The sequence below is a fragment of the Seriola aureovittata genome, chromosome 8 (genome assembly GCF_021018895.1).
Source record: "Seriola aureovittata isolate HTS-2021-v1 ecotype China chromosome 8, ASM2101889v1, whole genome shotgun sequence".
NCBI classification, from domain to species: Eukaryota; Metazoa; Chordata; class Actinopteri; order Carangiformes; family Carangidae; genus Seriola; species Seriola aureovittata.
This window is the reverse complement of record NC_079371.1, coordinates 13,550,748-13,556,747: the sequence shown is the minus strand read 5'-3', so window position 1 is coordinate 13,556,747 and position 6,000 is coordinate 13,550,748.

Sequence of the window (6,000 nt, the reverse complement as noted above, 5' to 3'; positions counted from 1 at the left end):
AATGGATCGCGTCCCAGCATTCACTGGGTGAAGCATATAAATATGAATTAGAAACATGTGGGAATGATTTCCTCAGCCTGTTTTGTTGCCACTCTTATGATCTCTATCACATGTATTTAGCAGAAAGAAACAGTTAGAAATATACATGTTTCATGGTGCCAAAGGAACATTCCTAGAACTTTGTCCTATCACCAAGAATAAATGAGACACTTTTTGCATCGTATGTGTCACTTAAGGTATTACACATTTAAAGGATTTGGAAAGAAAAAAGATAAATTTATATTATTAATGATTCGTAATTCACGATTACAATGGCAAAAACTTGAAAATCTGTAAAACTGTTATGTATTTAGTTGCTTTCTTTCTCTTTTATCATTTGTATGTGCAGAATTTGTCACATTTTTTCGTGAAATGCACAAGCTTTGTAGTTTCTTTGATCTTGCCGTGTGATAGGCATCACTGTCATTTTTTTTCCCTGCAGAACTTAACATTAAAAGCATGCTGATATTATTTGCAGGATGCCAGCACATGCTCAATTTAAGTAAAATTTAGGTTGAGTGTATTCCAAAGACGTTATTTGCATGTGTATGTTGTGGAGCAGTTCAATCTGGGAATCAAAGCAAACAAAGCAAGACTTAAGCACACACACTTGGTTGGGGAGTGTTGCGTGTGAAGATTGTTGAGTCTGCAGAGTGAGACAGTCTCTGCTGTAGGCTGTCTGCTTTGGAGGTTATGCAACACAGGCTTGGCCACACCACATGCTAACTTCTGATTGGCTTCATGGAAGCAACTGATTTGAATGCCCTTCCCCCGAAACGGTTTCTGTCTAGAGTTCAACAGACTGGGAGTAGGGCTGTTTTGAATGGATGACTGTACTCCATTTTAGAACATCCATAACACACACACACACAAAAAAAACATCTGCCTAAAAGCAGTTGGACACAAATAAGATCTTAAGCAGAGAATGGGTCTTAACTCTTTTGGGATGGAGCTGAACTGAGTGAACTGAAAGAAGAAAAAAGGAGAAGAAACCTGATGCTAGACCAACAAATCTTCCTCTTGGTTCTGCTTTCAGTACTGTAATCAAAAATAGGAGGGCACTGCACTTCCAATGCGTGACAAGTCAAAAATGAAACAGCTGTCTTACATAAGAATCTGAATTCCACTTACGCCTGCTATGAGACGCATGGGAAAGATATTCTTTCTCTGTTTGACTTCCTCATCCAAGACCAAATATAGAGTGACCAACACTAAGCCCAGTGCCTCAGCAAAATCCTCAACTATGTAACCATTAGAGAAAAAAAAAAAATCTCATTCTGAGCTTATAAACAACATGGACCACCAGAGATGACAAGATCTGCACCGGCTATTTCACGCTGCATTTCCATCGACAGGGCAACAGGCAAGACTAACATCCCTGGAAAATATTGTTTTGTGATGCAGACATAATGTCTCTTGGAATCCTTGTTATGAACCCTGGAAGGCATTGGATAGATTTGCCAAAATCGTGTTATCTTTTACAACATGCAACATTTGTCTTCACTTCTAATTGTAATTCTATTTAGCAGGGCAAGGCATGGTCTAGGTGCACTTTCTAAACAAAGGGAAGCAAAGAACACACACCTAGTGCTGTCCATTTGCGAGCTGAGTGGGAGTGAAGGTGGGAGGGTGCACATCCTTCTCTTCATGGAAAAGGAATATGGTTTCAATCGAAAGTGCTTGGACTCACCCACATTGCTGGCACATGTTGCACTGCCCCATATTTGTTGTGCATTGAGAAAAACATAAAGCACACGCCGAGTCATGCCATGATCGTTTCTCTCTCTCTGTGTACTCAACTACCGAAAGGGTTTCAGAAAAAATCAGCAACTGTGTCAGTAGATCACTTTACCTAACACCTTCAGATATGTTTCACCATTGTTTGATATTGCCACAAAAATACACACACACACACACACACACACACACACACACACACACACACACACACACACACACACACACACATACACACACACACACACATACACACTTACACACTGCTTCTGCTGACAGGTCAAAGATGCATAATCATGTGACCTTGCACGTATGCAAGTCTCCATCCATCCCGTCTGACCCTCTGTCCCTCCAATGGTCAACATGTCGCTATCAAACCATGTCGTTAAACGAAAAGAGTAGCACGGTGAATCAGACGAAAACCTCTGTCACTTTCCCTGCCTCTCTGCATCAGTGGTCACCATCCAAAACAAACACAACACCAGTCATCAGGGCATCTACTAAATGCCAAACACAGCTGTACAGGATAAACTTTGAGAGCAGCGACCTGCCTGGCATCACTCCCTGTACAGGTTTTCAGTGATAGCGAGGCTACGTTCCTAGAAATGTTTAAAAAATTGCTTCATATATTGATTTTCGATGCTTAAGAGTTATCAGGTCATCCAATTCTGCTCTATTTGACTGCTGTTAGTCCGTCTGGAACTTTTTTTTTTTTTTTTTGATAACCTGAAAAGTCTGTGCCAGTATAACTTGAAATAAATTATGTAACGTAATTTTCGTTTTTCTTTCCCCTTTTTCTAATTTTTGGCTGCATACTTGTGATGTTAATATCAGCATGATGATGCATACTGACGTTTCATTTTAATTTCACCGTAGTATTTTTTTATGGGCTATATTATAATTGACATAGTAAGTTTTAGATTTGAAGTTTAAAGAGTAAAATCTTATATAGAGGGAATTTGTTCAAAAGCAAAAAAAAAAAAGAACAATGTTGTGCAGGTTTTGCATTATTTCAAAGACATGTGGCCTGGAGTTTTTCATTTTGACAATTGTGTACATACATTACATTTGAAATTATTATAATCTTTTCAGTTGTTCAACTTGCTGAAGTGGCACTTTAGCAGACTGTAATGAGGTTAAATAAGAGTTGTGGGTTAAAAGGTTATGATTATGCAGAACAAGCAAACACGCGGTTTGACTGCTGACATGCACAAAGTGGCATCTATGTCCAACTTGTTCAGTACGTGCCGTGACTTCTGGAACACTCAGAATGCAATATACATCATACAGTATAGTATATCATACTCTCATACTCGGCTGTCACTTTTATGCTGAGGGTTGAATGGTTATTAGTCGGGCCCGGGATTATCTCTGTGGATTTATTTATGACTGACAATACGCATTCATAATACATTACACCATGTTATCAAAGAGTGCATAAGATGTTTAGTTAGTTATTAGCCATCCAACGGGACAGACAGCAAGCCAATAAAAGGGTTATGAGTGTGTCTGTGTGTGCATTTTTTTTTTTTTTTTTTCTGGAACGTGAATTTCTTCACTCTGCATGCAGCAAATGTTGGCTCACGAGTCTGTGTGTGTGTGTGTGTGTGTGTGTGTGTGTGTGTGTGTGTGTGTGTGTGTGTGTGTGTGTGTGTGTGTGTGTGTGTGCATTATGATCGCTGTTTACTTTGAATGTCCTGTTCCTTTCCCCTGGAAGCATACAACCTATATATAGAGAACGAGGTCTGACCTAGCACTGTTTGTCTCCTATATATTAAGGCGTGATTACACTCATGACAAGAATTAAGGTCAGCTGTAACTCCAATGGTACTTGATCACAATGGCAGTGACTCTGCAAGCAAGGAAACATAATAATGCACTATTCATTTTTGTTACTTTTGATTCCTTTTTCTTAATCTTTATCTTAAAGATAAGGAATTGTATTCTTTACAGATTGTAAAACTGCAGAGAACCTTTAGATCTTTTTGGGTGATATAAACTATGTTTTATGCAACATAAACTTGACTTGACGCGTAGTTCCCAAGAGAAAGCTCTTCTAATCAGTAGAAGTGATCTATCTGGAAGCAAGATTTAATGCAAGGTGAAAACCAAAACAATGGCAGCACATAAATCAATTAGATGTGAAAAATAACACTGTAAGAAACTGCATGACAAGGTTGAAACGGTGGTAAACCATTTTTCCTTAAAAGACAGCAAGAAATGAATAAACACCACAACACACACTGAAGCTGTTCTTTGAAGCAATAGTTGGGAAAACAAGGACTAATAGAAACGCGAAATCTCATATGATCACTTGAAAGCACAATGTTGACAGGTTGCAGCTTTTATGTGCCTGTAAATGGTTATTGTGACTGTTAGCATGCATATAGAGTGCATAACAGTTACTTGAGATGCCATATAAATGCACTTGATGTTTTGAACGAAGCTTTGTTGTGACAGACGGAAAGACTAGACAGACACCATGACACATATAATTCTAGGAGTCATCTATCTTGTCACGCTAATGAACATCCTCATGTGATCTTAACCTGTGAAGAATGTAATCTTATGTAACACTTCCATACAGCCTAAATCATGTCATGTGTCATGTGCATTTGAACAGACCCTTTGTTTTTTTCCTGTTTTTGAGGACTCTAGCACTCAGTTTCATAAGTGGAGTCTTCCCTGCAGTACATCCTGCCGCACCTCACAAATTGTTTTCTGTGCAGCTGAGGTCATCAACCATGTTTGTTCCTTTGAAGCGAACAGGTATATCCAGCTAATTACTCAAAAGGATTTTTGCATGCTCTGATCACCTCAGTTTGGGGGAATGTGTCTGGAGTTAAGCGATGTCCTTTAATCCAAACTAATGGTCAGAGGTGAAGGTCAACTCTAGATACAGTAGAAAATGAGCTGTGTGCTGGTGACCTTTCTGCATAGGTAACCTCTGCACAAGCTTCAGCGTGAGTGCACAAAGAGAATGTACACCAGCAGAGTTGTGTTTGTTTGTGTGGTTGACTGCGCTTGCTACGTTACGTGTGTGTGTGTGTGTGTGTGTGTGTGTGTGTGTGTGTGTGTGTGTGTGTGTGTGTGTGTGTGTGTGTGTGTGTGTGTGTGTGTGTGTGTGTGTGTGTGTGTTTGTGTGTGTGTGTGTGTGTGTTTGGTTTGCTTGTGATGGGACATTTGTGTTTGTGTTGAATGCATCTCTGGAAACACACCTGCAGTTTATTTGTAATGAGTTCATGTGTGTGTGTGTGTGTGTGTGTATGTGTAAGAGTGTTTCCCATACCACAGCAGTGCATGTTTCATGCCAATGGTGCCACTTCGTTTGCAACACAGCAGGGCGACACTCCTGAATCCAGGCCAAGTTATGTTTATACTCTTAACCTTATCGTCTGCAACTGCGACTCTAATGGTGTCAAGGATAAGATCACAATGTTCAGCACCTCTACAAATGTAGCCTGGGAGGGTAAGGGATGACCACAACACCGCCTAAATAGGCAATGATACTAAAAGAGGCAGAGTGGATGATGTCATCAGATGAAACACACTGACATTATTGCTGAAACAGACATATTAAGTCAAAACACACAGTCTCCACATAATATCCTCCCCGCAAAAAATGTTTTGTCTCTAAAGCGACACACAGCACTCATAGTTCAGTGTGAACAGATTTTTTTTCCCCTTCAGGCCTTTGAGTTCAGCTCATCTTGACCCACTGACGGATTTTCATTTTTGCAGTGCAGTGCTGTGTATTTTAATATTTGGAGTATGTACAAAATGTGCTTGTTGTGCAAATGGTTGAGTATCTGCTGCATAGAAATCTGTCAAATCTATCACACCGAGGAGCGCCTCACACGCCACTACGCTAATGGTTTGTTATCTGTCTGGCCTTTTTTTTTTCCTCCCTCTCACTGTCAGTCATCCGAACCCGAGCAGCTGGGAATGTTTTTTGCTGATGTGCCTCCTCTGCAAATCAACACCTCGTAGCCTCAAAGTTCGCCGATAACACCTGACGACAGATGATTTACAGATCAAAGAGGTTGTGGACATGCACATGTTTACGATTGATAAATTACTCTGGTAGCGTTAGCTACGGCCAACTATTGCATAAATTATTTTAAATAGACAAGTGACACAAGTAGCTGGTGGACTTTTAATGACACTGACAAAGTTGTGCTATAGTTGCATCGTTATAAATCATTTGAACCATTCCCTCTTTGT